The following is a 17,694-nucleotide window of genomic DNA, read 5'->3' as shown; positions in this document are numbered from 1 at the left end:
TTTATAATTGTTTCTTTTTGGACTATACCTGATTTTGCCAACTAAGGATTAAACCACTGGCCATCTTTTTTTTTTAGTTTTAATTAAAAGTCTCTTTCAAACCTGCGTGTAAACCCTGATTTTAATGGAGAGTAAACAGAATTAGTGAAATGTATTTGAGTTACCCTTTTAAGAACATTTCTGTAGACCTCCTGTAATGCCTTCCATAAATTATTTTTAGGGAAAGATCTGTATTACAATGTGTAGTTTCGTACTACTGTACAGGATTCACTATGTAAAGGTATGGTCTTTCATGTACTTTGCATTCAGATTCTTCCTTTTCTAAACTTACACTGTTCATCCAATGTCATTCCTTCTGTCATCTGCCTAACTTTCTCAAAAAATCGTACCATACACCTTCCCTAGTTTACTAAGTAATATGCCAGAGTAGTTGTTAAGTACTACTCGTATCACCTTTACCTTTATACAGTGAAATATACAGTATGCAGTATATTCCTCTTCCCTATCCCTTGGGAAAGTTTCCTTCACCCAGTAATACCTTCCACAACCTTGTCAACCACTGTTACACTATCACCACTACATACCATATCCCAGGTTTTGCATGTAATCCAGCCAACTACCTAGTAACTGTCTCTTGCATCTTCCACAGTCATTCCACAAGCACCCTCCAACTTACACTAACCTGTTTTACTGTCACATATTCATTTCAGCCTCTCTTCTGTTGCACACAGCCAAAAATCTGTGAAATATGCACTCCATTGACTTTAGATGTATATATATATATATATATATATATATATATATATATATATATATATATATATATATATATATATATATATATATATATATATATATATATATATATATATATATATATATATATACAGTAAACCCACTTTTTGTATTCTATGATCTCATGATTCATAGGACTCACCTATTTGAGGATTTCTCTGTGGAACGTTTATATACATATTATTCGCGGAAAATGCGCCCATTCGTAGTATTTTTCACTGAGAAATATTCACTGATTACTGTAGTTTCATATCATTTTCATAACTAAATGCACTTTTTGTGATAAAACTATTAAAATACTCAGGTATAAGCATTTTTAGAGTTTTTTATTCCGGAGGGTAACTTTTTTTTTAACTATCAAAATAGGCAGTTCTAAGTGTTTTTAGAGGGGTTTTAAGTATTCACGGATTTTAGCTATTCGCGGAGGGGGGTGTGGTACACATCCCCCGCAAAGATGGGGGTTTACTGTATATTATATATATGTATATGTTTATGTATGTATGGATATACCGGGTGTTTCGAAATTAGAGCCCCCCCTCCACAGAACAAATGGAAAGTTATGAAGTTTTCTCCTATAGCCTATCTCCAAGTACATTATTTTAAGTTTCTATTAAGCTGGTTTTCATTTTACATTTCTTGTATTTTCAGACTGAATGACGGAGTTAGATACATCCATGGCTAACGACTCGGAGGAAATCAGATGGATTGACCGAATCCAGGCTATAACCTTCAGAGAGGCCAGGGATGCTGGCACATCCTTCATTTCACGTTCCTGGATAGGTAAATACATTAAAAGAGATGAATCCTTTGTTAAAAGAAACTGGAACAAAAATCCATATGACTGTCATAGCGAAAAGAGTGAGAATCTTTGAAGGCCTGAAGTCCTTTCTCAGGAGTCAAAAGACATCATAGCTGAGGCAGTGGGTACACCAAGAAAGTCTTTATGTAAATTGGCACTTGAACTAGAAACAAAAAGGGGAAAGAAGAGAAGTTATAGTGCTGTACATCGTGAGTTGAAAAAATCTGGTATCAAGCCATTTCATGTTATCAGCAAGCCCAACATCACTCAGCAACAGAGAGAAGACCGTGCATGGTTTTGTGGTTCATTTCTTAAAGATTGGGATGAAGCTGACTTTCTCCATGTTGCCGCATCAGATGAATTCTTCATTTACACAAGCAGGAAGCCAAATCATAAAAATGACATCATTTGGGCTGCAAAGTTGGATGATATCAGTGGTGACGTGCTCTATCGCCAAGTTGTGAAATTTCCTGAATGTTTGGGAATTTTTCTCTGTTTCACAGCCAAACGGTTAATGTGGATCATCAAAGAAAAAGGACAGTCATGGAATGGTGAATACTTCAGAGAAACTGTGCTTACTGGTGGAGTATTTCCTTTCCTTAAAGATCCTGAAAATGTGTTATCTGTTGAAGAAGGCACATTTTTGCATGATAAGGCACCATGTTTCAAGGCTCTTCAGACACAGGAGCTGCTTCCTTAAACAGTGGTATCGATTTCTTCTCGTCAAGTGAATTTCCAGGTAGCTCCCTGACCTTAATGTGTAGAAAACATTGGTAGGATCTTAAAGGATCGTGTTGAAGTGCACACAGTGAACTATGATGGTATACCAAGCCTCGACGACCTGCGAAGAGAGGTGACCGAAGTGCTCAGGGAAATGGAGTTTGAGTCTCGCTTTTTTGCGATTTGCTGAAATCATATCCTCAAGAATGCAGGCTTTGGTACAGGCAGATGAAGGCCACACAAAATATTAAATACTCAGAGAGAAACTTAAATAAATACCTGTTCTGAATTACTTTTGTTTTTGTCCATATCAATTTTAGTTTATGCTGTAGAGGGGGAGTTCTAATTTCAAAACACCCTGTGTGTGTGTATATATATATATATATATATATATATATATATATATATATATATATATATATATATATATATATAATATATATATATATATATATATATATATATATATATATATATATATATATATATATATATATAGATAGATAGATATAGATATAGATATGTGTGTGTGTGTGTGTGTGTGTGTGTGTGTGTGTATAATAGTTTAATAGCTGTCAGTCTATTTTTTGTAGGTAAAAAATCAATCAATGCACAAAATTCGTATAGAAGTACTTATGTTTCAATTTCTCAGGTGATTAATTCTAGGGACTTTTAGAACAGAGAAAAGAAGCTCCTCAGTGAACTATTTTTTGTGAGAATTACTGTGTTTTTTAATGATAACCTTACTGAAGTAAGTGGAGATTTGAAACACCAAGCACATGATTGATGTACAGAAAACGAGTGTAACAGAGAGAAAAGTAATATGGTGTATGAATGTATAAACATTTTATGTTGTAATTACCGATAGTATGTATGATAAATCCTGTTTACAATAATTACAGATAGTATGTATGATAAATCCTGTTTACAATATTTATCATGGCCTACAATTAAAATATGTACATGCAGTTACCGTGATAATACCACTTGTCCTAATTCAGTGGCAGTCTCCTTACCTCACACAACACGTAGAATGAGGTGTTGCTGCACGAAACATTTGCAGGAAGCCCATTCTTCATTACAACACACTGGCCTGGTGCCTCAGATTTTATCCACGGCACCCCGTTAGCTATTAGCGATGTCTAGGGGAAAACCAAGCGAAATCTATGAAAATTTTATACCGTGAGAAACGTACAGTAGATAGTGAGGAAGGACTCAAAAGAAACACGGTTTAAGCATTTAGGTCATGAAACTGACAATCTAGATTTACTACATTTATGCAAGACCAATAAGAACTTAATAGGTAAATACATCACGTATGGAAAGAAAAGTGATTTTGATTATATTTTCTAACATTCGTCTGGAATTAAAATTGGCAACACAATGTGTGTGATACATTGTCCACAAAAAAAAAAAAATAATATTTTGGTGCAATTAGTAAACGTGAGTTTTAGATATATCTGCATTATACTCGCACTTTCTCTGTAGCAAGGTATGTTACTTGCTGTGTTAATGTTTTTACAGCAATGGTTTGACATCACATTTACAGATTGCTGAAGGAACTCGTATATGGCTAGCTTTTTCTGAAACCAGATGTTTTGAGCTCTTTTGTTAAGCTCTAAGTCTCAGTTTTTATATGCAGTGGCTACTGCCTAGAAATTACATTTTAGTTCATTGGGTAGATTTTTAGTTGTCTGTAAAAGGAAACTATTGTGATGGCTTTTTCTGTCCGTCCACACTTTTCCTGTCCGGCCTCAGACCTTAAAAACTGCTGAGGCTAGAGGGCTGCAAACTGGTATGTTGATCATCCACCCCAAGGTCTAAGAAGGAAGGTCTGTTCATAATTAACCCAAAATTCTACCATTTTCGCACATGATGTCACGCGGCAAGCAGATGGGCTATTTACGTCAGTCAGGTTAAAGAAGTATAGCAGAAAGGAGGAGGTGTAAATGCGACTGTGATTTTATATTGTGTATTCACGTGTATTTTGGTCATTGTCACTGTAGAACTATGCTTAATATTTGTGCACTGTATGGATGTAACTCCAATTAAGATCGAAATACTGATCTTACTTTTCATAAATTTCCTAAAAATGAAGAAATACGAAAGAAATGGATTCATCTGTGCAATAGAAAAGACAATTTAATGCGGATTCTTTGAGGATTTGTGGCTTGCATTTTGAATCAACTGATTATGCAAGGAACCTTAAATATGAATTATTTGGAATCTCAATACCAAGGCATCTTGTACAATTAAAGAATGATGCAGTACCAACAGTGCATCTTCCAATACATTTTAAAAATCAAACTATTCCAATTTGCTTAATCACATTTTTGCAAAAATACTAGGTAAATCCCGTTATTAAAATTAGAATCTTATGGTTTCTAAACATATCTAAGAAACTTTCTCTACCCACTCTGCGTGGCATAGGTGTAGCTCCTCCCACCTGTGCGTGATCAGACCTCCTCTTTCCTAGACCATGATCCACCCTCCAATCATCAGACATAACAAATTGCAACCCTCTAGTTTTAATTTTATTTAAGGTTAAAGTTATCCATAATCATACTTCTGGCACCGACATAGGTACCAACAACACAGGCCACCACCAGACCGTGGCCGAGTTTTATAGACAACGGCTAAGAATTTCATGGGCTGTGGCTGAGGCCACCACCAGACCGTGGCTGAGTTTCATGGGCTGCAGCTGAAAGTTTCATATAGTATTATACACCGTACATAGGCTTGCCAACTACCTGGTCTAGAAATCCAGTAGATTGCGCGCGCGCATGCACACACTCACCCACACAGACACCAAAATGCATTTTTATTTATGCTTACCAACTTCCTTAGTGCTACTGGTGTTTCTCTTGTTTGTTTGTTTCTAGTTAGTGTACTGAATATTGCAAATGTCAAAAAAAAAAAATGAAATAAATTAAAATAGAAGACATCATCCACTTGAAAATAAGGTGCCGAGTTTTTTCTTCATTAAATAAAACAAAAATTTTTAACTTAGAAACAATACAGTGAGAAGAAATGAAATTAATATATACATTATACACATATAATATATATATATATATATATATATATATATATATATATATATATATATATATATATATATATATATATATATATATATATATATATATATATATATATATATATATATATATATATATATATATATATATATATATATATATATATATAAAGAAGAGAGAGAGAGAGAGAGAGAGAAGAAGAGAGAGTAAACCCCTCCAGTAAAGAAAAATGATTCACGGACTCATGCATTCAATAAAAGCTCTGTGGAACATATCTAGCCATTGTTCAAAAGAAAATTCGCCCATTTGCAGTATTTTCACTAAGAAATATTCACTAATTACTGTATTTTCATATAATTTTCATGAATAAATGCACTTTTTGTGATAAAACTATTAAAATACTCAGGTATATGCATTTTTACAGGGTTTTTCTGTGTTTAAACTATCAAAATGGGCAGTTCTAAGTGTTTTTAGAGGGTTTTAAGTATTCATGGTTTTAGCTATTTGCAGGGGTGTGGGGCAAATCCCCCCAGATGCTGCATATTTGGGTTCACTATGTATGTATGTATGTATATATATATATATAATATATATATATATATATATATATATATATATATATATATATATATATATATATATATATATATATATATATATATATATATATATATATATATATATATATATATATATATATAACACTTTTTCTGTGGCCCACTGCTAACAGTTTCTTAAAATATGGAAATTCCATTTTACTTAACACAATGTTTTTCTAAAATTCCGGGAGGTTTTGAAGCCATTTCGGGAGACGGGAGAATATACAGGAATACGGGAGAATCCCAGCGAATCCAGGAGGGTTGGCAAGCCTAACTGTACAGAAAACTAGATTAAGAAATTTCAGGGCATTTTTTACCTGTTGTTTATTGGATACAATTTTGTTTCAAGGCTGGACCACTGCTTAAAAAATGTGAGACCGGAAACTGAAACAAATTACTGATTCATATTAATCAATGTATTTGAGCTTGACTTGTCATAAATTAACAGATACTTGATAGGCCATGTTACCCCCTTTATTTATATTTTTACATTCGTTACAATGCTTACAGATGGCACTAGTATGAGTAGCTCTAGCGGATGATTGGCTGTTGCCCTGGATATATACAGTATTTATTAAGTCAGTAATCCTGAAAATGAATACTGTAGTACTCTAGCCCCATTATGCTCATTTACAGAAATGTTCTAAATCTCTACATTTATAGTTACTGTGTTGTAGGTGACTGTGCATGTTGAGAAGGGACGGTAAAGATTACAAAGAAAAGAAAATAATTAAAGAAATGACATGCAGTTACTCTCTATATATATGATATATATTGTGGTAATTATTGTACACTGGGGACACTAAGCGTAACTGTTTTCATGCTTGTCATCACTGTATGCAGTTAGTTACTAGTGTAGGCGTGTAGTTCCCTCTTGCAGTTCCTCTGTTGATATGTAAATTTACGTGTGTTTATTTTGTTCTGTTATGTTTGTCATAAGTTGTTTATGTTGTATGTGTCGTATGACTAACGCTAGATATTTTGTCTGTTTATGTTATAGATCTGAGAGCCGGTATTTTGTTGAATAAAGCTTGTAGTTTGCTACCAAGTGTTTCAGTCTTATAACATATATATATATATATATATATTGTTACGTGTGAGAGTCTTGGTTGATCATGTATTATTCAATTTACGTAATTTTTACGGCCCTGCAAACCAAGATTACACGTAACCTGTCACTTGAAGCCAAAAGTTAACCTCAAAGACAGACGTTAATTAGCCAAAGGTCGCCAGTTAAACCTAACGAATTTGATTTTAAACGCATACAGTTCTTCCAAACATTCGGACGCGAGGCATACAAAAGCATCGAGATTTAACCTGATTTTGCTTACCCTAAATCCTAGGTATTTTACTGGAATAACGGGGTTGAAGCTAACAACATAATAATTTGGCTTAATCTAGACTTCCTAAAACACATATACCCTAAGTGGTGGCTGAAGGAAGAAAACAAAGGAAAAAATGTGAAATACAGAAAAGTACTAGTCAATCGACGAAGCTTCAACAAGAATCGGACTTACCGTGAATGTCGAGTCGCTGCGCAAACGAGGACCTCAGGAGTCGTATTCTGGCAGTCTTCCCAATTCACTAATTAAGATAGATGTAGGAGAAAAGTAATAAAGAACAAAGAATATCGTTCGGACACGCACGCAGTGTCACCCTCGTTTAGTGACCGCTGGAATCTCTGACTGACCCGACCTCGCTTCGTTCCCGCCAGAGGAGGGCTTATACCGCCCGGGCAATCCGACCTTGACAAAGGCATCGTCGAATGCATAGAATAAAGCTTAAGGGCCACCATAACTAGGGGTCATTGAGCGTAAACCCTCTCTGAGGCTTAGGTCCCTAATGCCCTAGCATATTTTGTTTACAAACTTTCCAGCCTATGGGGTTAAATGCCTAAATGCTACCTATTCCTTTCTCAACGGATGTTAAAGTTTGAACTGAAGACGCTTCTAGCGTGGGACAAAGCAATTTCCTGTCTCAGTCAGGCTGATATTTCTATCCCTAAATGCTCGAGGGCGAACAGCGTAAATATTTATAAAAGCTCCCCCTTTAAGAGGGCCTTCACTCCCTTTTCGGGCGTGAAGGTCTATACTAAACAAGCTGTTCGCCTCTCGTGAGGTTACTCTCCTTCCCTGAGCAGATTAGTCCTGGTTAGCCTACCTAGCTACAGAACTACCTAACCCTAGATAGGACATGAGCTATAATCACTACTTAACCTAATTCTAATAGTACTAGAAGGTGCTCACGGTTTTTATAGGCTACCTCCTACAATCAAGATGTGTTTTAGACCTAGCCTAGTGGTACATTCTATGATATTCCCTAGCCTAACCTATCCTAACCCGACCGTAGCACCAACATAAGAGTTAATATTCTAACTAAATTACAACATGGTTTATGTTTAATACAATTAAAATTTACTAGTTAATTCATGAGGTTGCCTCATATGATAAATGGGTGCCTCACTGAGGTCTTAGGCCATGCGTGTCACGAGCATCGTGGCTCGTTTCACAATAGTTAAGATTACTGAAATTAGTTATGCTACTTACATGATTACTGCGGCTCGGTGGTAAGTGGAAAGAACAAGGCTACTAAATTGATGTACTGTACTTTAAGGTGGCCTAGGCTAGGTACAAATAAAAGGAAGAGATCACACTGGCTACCTCCTCTGGGCAAGGGGCCAGGATCACTCTTAGATGTTAGGGCACTGTGCCGAGAGGGCACTAGTGCCAGGATGAGCTTATAGCTCGGCAACTACTGGGCTCTCTTCCGCCCCTTCTTCTTCTTCTTCGGTTTCCTCCAAGGCCTATCAGTAGCTGGCCTAGCAGGTGATGAGAGCACCGACTCGGGGACAGGCCAGAAGGGCTAGCGGGGCGCGAAGTCAAGGGGCAACTGCAAAAAGCTGCGGGGAGGACTCCCTACTCCGTCTGCCGCGACAACCGGGCGAGAGCGATCTCGACTTCTGCGTCCGAGGATGCCAGTTCCTGGTCTTCCAAGGGAGGGGTACCATTTCGATCCTCCAGGGTTCATCCCTGGATTTAAATTTTGCAAAGAAGAATCTTGCAAAGAAGAAGTTTCGGTGCTGGAGGCTCTCCAGTCGCGATGATCAACTGCATGGGGAATCCTAAATCTCCCGGAGGAGGATTCACCTCATTATTTAGACCGGCATAGGGGCCTTTTCCATTGGTAGCTCAACGCCCGTGGCGGACGGAGTCTGGCACTGCTCAGTGCTCGCAAGGTGGCACTGGCAGCAGTTGAGGTCAGGCATGCCTGACAAGGGGTCCGGAGGTGCAATACCTCTCGGACGACTTGGGTTTGGCTGCGGCAGAGATTCCTGCCCCAGCAGGAGATCGTAGCCTCCCTAGAGTTTTGTTCGGGGCGTCCGCTGGGCGTTGCTTGCTTGGGCAGCCCTCCCAATTTGTGGAGTGGTCTGCCCGCTTGCACGCCCTGCAGCGGTACTGCTCCTCCTGAATCTCTCTTCGCGGAGGAGGACCTCTTGGTGGGCCAGCCCTTCGCGATTGGAGAGGGCTAGGCCTGAAATAGGTTGGGTGGTGCCCCTTCCAAGGACCACTTTGGTGGGCGGAAGGTGGAGGTTTGTCATGGTTGAGAGTTTTAGATGGGGCCTCCGTGGAGGAGGTAACGTGGCTGCGGGTGGCGTTGGTGACGGGCTTCGCAGAGAAGATCCCGACCCAACAAGAAGGCCACTCCGGGCCGAATTCCACCTACCACGCCGAGGCGGTGGGGCATCGTGCCCCAAGGTGTCATAACCTGGAGTTGGACAGTAGGAACGGTGATGGTGTGGCCCTCTATCCACTTCATTTCCCACCGCGTTTCTTCGTCAACCACAGCACCGGCTGGCACTTGGCCCTAGTGATCAGGCTAATGTCTGCCGCAGTGTCTACTGTGACCGGGAGGGTCACGGGCAGGCTAGTGCTCTGAAGAGGGCCACCGAGATGAACTGGGTTTCCAGTCTCTCGGGGTAAAGGATCCGTGCGGACCAGCAGCAGAAAATGAAGTGCTGATTAGGTTGACAAATTTGGTGGTGGGGACATGATGTGGACAGGCGGAGATCCAGCATTGTAGTGGCTAGCAGCCCCACAGGATCTGCACGGGCCTTTTGGATGGGCTCGGTGGCCTGCAGTAACTGTTGGAGGAGAGGGCTGAGCGGATGAATCGGGAGCGGAGTTCTGGCTGGTAGGGTTAGGCTGCTTATTAGTGCCGAGTTTGTATCGGCACTCAGCTTCAGCGTGGCCCCCTTCTTGCAATAGTTGCACAGGGTCTTGCTAGGCAGTCCACTCTTCGGGCGAGTGGAGTTCGAGAGGTAGGCCGGAGGGATGATTAAGCTTCTGAGAGGTGCTATGCGACTGATTGAAGGTTTCCCACGAATCAGCCATGCGACAAGCTTCCATAAGTGTGGAGGCTGTTTATTGTTAAGATATACTGCAAGGGCCCTGGCACACATTGGAAAAGGTCTTCTAGCATGGTCGATTGAAAGATCCTCAAACGTCGTACAGGCCAAGGAGTCGAACCAGCGCGTACCGGACTGGGTTTTGTGACATGCCCATTCCGTCCAAGACCAGCCAACTTCCTTGGCAAGACCTCAGAACCGTTGTCTCCATTTTCTGGGGTTATCTCGTAGGCCTTTGTAATGACTCTACGAACTTCCGCCATGTTGCCTCTCTGGCTCTTCTCCAGTGAGCGAAGCGCTGCCTTGGCTTTTCCCTCCATATGCTTGGCTGGTATTAAGGCTCTCTCCGTCTCCGTGGTGCTGTAGTTATCGAAAAGAGCCTCGATCTCCTCCAGCCATGCTTCTGGCTCGTCCTCAGTCCACTTGGGGACTAGGGAATTGATGCTCGAAATTGGAGCGTTTGATGCAGCAGGTGTAGGACTGGAGGCTTGATGGCTAGCCATAGCTTCGGCATTCTCCATTTCGCTCTCTCAAGCTCAAGCTCCTTCTCCTTTAGGGCTAACTCAGTTTCCTTGCAGGCTAACTCATGCTGTCTCCTTCTTTCTTCTCTTTCCTCTTCATATTGCCTTTGCTCGGCGTCATACACCCCTTCGTTCTTCTTCATACTTCCTCTGCTCGAGTCTTTCTTCCTTCTACCGCTTGGCCAAGTCGTCCACTTGCTCCTTAACCCAGGTGGTAAGTTCCGAGCCGGTGAGACCTGCCACCGTCCCCAGCCCCAGGAAAGTTTTATAATGCTCTGCTGCCATGGTTCTGGTGGGGAAGGGCGTCTAACCGGGTCGACTGGGCGTACTTGGGCAGCGAGGAAGTGTCTCTTCAATGACGTGGCACCCTTTCAAAAGGTGGCACTGTAGTTTGGGTGTGCCGTGTACAGGTCACACTGGTGGCACTCAGTATCCCTAGGCACTGGTGCAGGTTAGGTTCAGAAGAACTTTCTCTTCTGTGTTCCCTTTTGGTTTTGTTTTATTTATTTTCTGGATTCTTGCTTGGTGGCACTTATGGTGCCAATGTGTTCCTAGGACCCTCTACTGGAGTCCAACTAGGCTATATGGGAGGAAAGGCACTCTACACCCCCTGCAGAGTGCAACAATCGAATGAGAGAGAAAGGGAAGGTAAAAGGTAAAGAGAGAGAGAGAGAGAGAGAGTAAGCTATTCAAGTGATGAGTGCTGCAAATTATTGGCACTGTGGAATAAAGTGAATTTGGGTTTTTTTTTTTTTTTTTCTAAAGATCCTCGTGAGTGGCTGGTCCCAGTACCGGCCCCAGTGCTGGCCCCATCTTTTTTTCAGAGGGTGAAAACTACTGTTGGCTTCGGTCTGGATAGCAGGCCTCACTCGTGACCGACAGTTTATCACTGTATTGTAATTACTCTTAACTTGTCCTCATCTATTGTGGGACAGAGGTGTTTTCTTTTAATTGGTTTAAGTATTCGAATTAATTAGCCTAGTGTCGGCCGTTCTTTCTTTGAAGAGGGTCACGTACACTTAGGTTAGGAATGCTTACTTGAATGACGAGAGAGAGAGAGAGAGAGAGAGAGAGAGAGAGAGAGAGAGAGAGAGGAGATTTTCAGTCAATCAGCTAATTTCTTGCTGCTTGAGAACATGTAAACAAAGATTTTATACATGCACAATGGCATGGATCTTAATAAAATGATATAGATGCGTCGTCTTGGCTTCCTTTAGGGATTACTTTATTATCTTAATTTTCCCGGGAGCCGACGTCACAAAAAGTTTATCGTAAAATTTTAAATTTTCTTTATATGATTTTATAGCAGGTGTTCGTAGGAACTTGTTATTACTCCTAACTAAGGCCTATCTTTCCCTGCCTAAATTATCTTTTGGTTTTTTTTTTTGTCTTTTTTTTTTCTAGCTAAGATATTGCGAGGTGGGTTCGCTCTGAAGGAAAAAAAAAGAATGCCCCCCAGAGTGTCTCGGGCAGAGGTCACAATAACAAAGTCTTAAGATGGCGGCCAGGTCCCGTTAGGCCTAAATTTCAAAACAACCTCATGGCGAAGGAACCCCAAATGGCGGTTCCTCTCACAAACAGTTCAACAATTCTGAATACCCGCGCAACACAGCGGAGGAATCAAAATGGCTGTTATTTTCTTTTTGCAACAAATTCAAAACAACGAACGAAACAAATGCAGGTATCAGATTTTTACTTTAAATATACCAATCATGCATAGCGTTTTACGTTACGGATGGAAAACTAAATTACCAAACAACTTTGTGTCTTTTGTTATCGTATTCCTCACCCGGCGATTAAACAAAAGAATGAAAAGAGATGCTGGCTTGCCTGCGTAAATTTACGTTGTTGAACGGTACCTTTATTGTAAAATTACTATTTCAGTTCGTTTTGCTACTTCACTGACACGGTTTTTGAATGATTCCCGCTATATGCAAACAATAACGATCGGAATTGCCGGCGCGATTACTACATTACTTTGTGTACATGAAATGGGCTCCGCTTTTTCAGTCTTACGATTCGTTACTGAACGACTTCTCGAACGCCAGTAGCGGTAAAATGCCCTTGTCTTAACCGTTATAAATTGTGACTTCGCTCTGTTCTCGAGTTGCACCCTTTCCTCGCTAATTCTCGCTACACTTGTTATACTATTCTCTTTACTGCTTATTATTATGCCTGGTTCCTTGTTTGGAAGAATGAAATGGAGTTCGATATCTGACTTTTATTTTTGGAATTAATGTAATTTTAATTTCCTTTTCTCCAGATTCTTTCTCTAAAATGTACTTTAGATTCTACGCAAGGTCGCCAATGTTACGTGTGAGTCTTGGTTGATCATGTATTATTCAATTTACGTAATTTTTACGGCCCTGCAAACCAAGATTACACGTAACCTGTCACTTGAAGCCAAAAGTTAACCTCAAAGACAGACGTTAATTAGCCAAAGGTCGCCAGTTAAGGGTTATTAACCTTAACAAAGAATATTTGAGATGAATTTGATTTTAAACGCCACAGTTCTTCCAAACATTCGACGCGAGGCATACAAAAGCATCGAGATTTAACCTGATTTTGCTTACCCTAAATCCTAGGTATTTTACTGGAATAACGGGGTTGAAGCTAACAACATAATAATTTGGCTTAATCTAGACTTTTGTAAACACATATACCTAAGTGGTGGCTGAAGGAAAAAACAAAGGAAAAATGTGAAATACAGAAAAGTACTAGTCAATCGACGAAGCTTCAACAAGAATCGGACTTACCGTGAATGTCGAGTCGCTGCGCAAACGAGGGACCTCAGGAGTCGTATTCTGGCAGTCTTCCCAATTCACTAATTAAGATAGACGTAGGAGAGAAAGTAATAAAGAACAAAGAATATCGTTCGGACACGCACGCAGCGTCACCCTCGTTTAGTGACCGCTGGAATCTCTCTGACTGACCCGACCTCGCTTCGTTCCGCCAGAGGAGGGCTTATACTGCCCGGCAATCCGACCTTGACAAAGGCATCGTCGAATGCATAGAATAAAGCTTAAGGGCACCATAACTAGGGGTCATTGAGCGTAAACCCTCTCTGAGGCTTAGGTCCCTAATGCCCTAGCATATTTTGTTTACAAACTTTCCAGCCTATGGTTAAATGCCTAAATGCTACCTATTCCTTTCTCAACGGATGTTAAAGTTTGAACTGAAGACGCTTCTAGCGTGGGACAAAGCAATTTCCTGTCTCAGTCAGGCTGATATTTCTATCCCTAAATGCTCGAGGGCGAACAGCGTAAATATTTATAAATATATATATATATATATATATATATATATATATATATATATATATATATATATATATATATATATATATATATATATATATATTACTATGATATTATAGTTAAATAGTTATTAAAAACTGTGAGCTTTCACCTCTACTGCAAGCCTCTAAGTAAACTCAAGCTGAATGTAATTTACTCACACAAATTAAATATGACATTAAATTCAAACCACTGAAACTGTATGTTATAAATATGAGTGTTTATGCAATTGCTGTGCTGGTATTCGGGAGTATTAGCACAAAAAATTGCAATCATACTCGTAGCTTGTAACATGAAATTTTAATGGTTTCAAGTTGTTGCCGTATTTAACGTCATGTGAAGAGTATTTTAGTATTAATCTTTGAAGAGGCCTCCACTGGATATGAGAACTCGTTAAAATACAAAGAATATATATATTCTTTGTATATATATATATATATATATATATATATATATATATATATATATATATATATATATATATATATATATATATATATATATATATATATATATATATAATATATATATATACAGATACATACATACTAGCTGACCGACCAGCGCTGCCGGGAAAACTCTGAATGACAGTTGATAAACTCTCTCTCTCTCCTGTTAAGTTATTTGCTTCAGTTACGTTGCCCAGAATTTTTGACATGTTAAATTTCACCCCTTCTCACCCTCCAATGCTATTGGGGCTGAACTTGGACTTAAAGGGATCGGGAGTGTCACTATTCGTTTCAGCGACCTCGAAAACTATGGCTTAGACACAAATATCTGTCATTTTTTACATTTTATTTTTCATCTTTTCTCACCACCCCCTTCCTATCGGGGCTGAACTTGGACTGAAAGGGCAGTGGGAGTCTCATAATTCATCTCAGCGACCTCAAAAACTATGGATTAGACACTAATATCTCTGATTTTTGGTTATTTTTACATGTCACCCCCTTCCCACCCCCACCCCCTTTGGTGCCACTGATGTCTTGCCTCCACAGTATTCTTTTCCAAATAGTAAGTCATATGTATACCAAAATGAGGTATGATAAACCTGCAGAGTTTATATAGTTGATAAGTCTACGGGCAGAACCAGCCCCGTTTCAGGGAAGCCCTTCCTACTCCAACCCCTTCAGTGCCCTTTGGTCCTAGTGATGCCTTACCCCCACAGTCCCCAGTATTCTTTTCCAAATAGTAAGTCATATGTATACCAAGTGCATACACACAAACACACATACACATACATTCATTTATATACAATTATATGTATATATATATATAGCATATTTGTTATATGATAAACTCCGACACCAGTGTAATGTGGTGACATACACACACATACTGTACATGAAATATTGTACATATATACATGCCTATACATATATGTGTATTATACATATATATATATATATATATATATATATATATATATATATATATATATATATATATATATATATATATATATATATATATATATATATATATATATACACACACACACACATACGTATGTATTTCACATAGATACCTTGAAAAACATGCTATGAAATCCTCCTTTTGTCAGGTCCATAGAACATACTTACCATACCTGGCGTATACTCAGCCACACGAGCATCATACTTGGCGCATACATCACCAGCCTCTCTGGAGGTGAATTTCTTCACCTGCTGTTGCAAGAAGTAGCTTTTGGGCAAGAATGGTCCGCAAATTTCATTCCTAAATCTTTTACCCATGCAAGCTAGTCCAGTTATCGGACAGTCGTTCCCAGAGTCCATATAGTGCCTGTGAGGACCCCGTTTGCATTCGTGGCTGGCGTCACCATCTTTCTCCTCTGATGAGTCATTATTAATGGCTAGCTCGCCACTCTGACCACCTGGCGGAGGAGTAGACTAGACAATACATGCTTCAAGATTAACAGATTTTATGATTATGTAAATACGTTAATGCATGCTCAGTTGTTTAGATACATATATATATATATATATATATATATATATATATATATATATATATATATATATATATATATATATATATATATATATATATATATATATATATATATATATATATATATATATATATATATATATATATATTATATATAATATATATATTCTGGTATATATATGTAGGTATGTATGTATGTACAGGCAGTAACCAGATTTTCAGCGACAGTTAACGATTTTCTGGTTTTACAGGGCTTGGTTAACTATGTCATTAACCAGATTTTCAGCGACGGTAAGCGATTTTCGGCATTGGGAAATGCTTTACTGGCATTGATAAACGATTTATCGGCGTTGGTAAACAGTTTGTTGGTGCCAATAAGCGATTTTTGGTTAACGGCAATTTTCTTTAGTGCCGCTCGGCTGGGAACAGAACCCCCGCCGTTAACCGGGGACTACCTGTATTATATATATATATATATGTATATATATATATATATATATATATATATATATATATATATATATATATATATATATAAAGATAAAATCCACGAAGGAAACAGAAACACTGGAGTGCTGCGAGGCCTTTCAACACTAGGTCCTTTACTTAGCAGACTGAAGAAATATAAAAGTATGTTTACAAAGAAAGCTCATATAAGTGACAGATGGGATCCAACACAATTGAAGAATTAGTAGAACTGCCAAAACAGGATTAAATATTTAAGAGGTTTTTACAAAGGATTAGGATCAACCGTTCAGAAGCAGGGACAGGACAATTAAAAGATTATACAGGGTCGTGACTGACCACCTAAAAATTTTTAGTACAACAAAATAATAATTCTTTTTTTTATACAATAATAACTTTTTGCAAGATGAACATTTTTACAAATAAAAAATTATATTAAACATACGGATATATAGAAAATATATATCAAGTAACTAACTTGTAAATAAGTCAGTGATTTTATCTTTTAGGTCATTCTTGAACATTTTTCTAATACAGGGGTCCAAATAATACATGCCAGGGCTAAGATTAAAATTACAACTGGAAGTAAGCTGGATAATAACGGACTCAATAGATCTCTTGAGGAGAAATCTTTCGATCTGGCGATCACCAAACTTTCAGTCAATTTATCCTGTGAGTTTTTTCACTTAAATGAATGAATATAGCATTGGATGCTTGTCAGTTTTGACAGAATACTGATGTTGCTTAATACGTATATTTAAATCTTTGCTAGATTGGCCAATATAAAAGAGGGGCAGTCAAACATGGAATTTTATATATTATGTTGTTGTTTTCTTTAGAGCTATTTTTATTAACATTCTTTTGAGTGTGTTATTATAAGAAAAAACGAGGTTTACATTAAAAGGTTTTAACAATGATTTTATGGTTCTGTTTCCTTCATGGATTTTATCTTTATATATTCATCACGTTCCATATTTTCGTGATTCAGTTATACATTATATATATATATATATATATATATATATATATATATATATATATATATATATATATATATATATATATATATATATATATATATATATATATATATATATAATGTCATC

Source organism: Macrobrachium rosenbergii, chromosome 51, assembly GCF_040412425.1.
Source record: "Macrobrachium rosenbergii isolate ZJJX-2024 chromosome 51, ASM4041242v1, whole genome shotgun sequence".
Taxonomy (NCBI): Eukaryota; Metazoa; Arthropoda; class Malacostraca; order Decapoda; family Palaemonidae; genus Macrobrachium; species Macrobrachium rosenbergii.
This window is presented reverse-complemented; position numbering follows the sequence as displayed.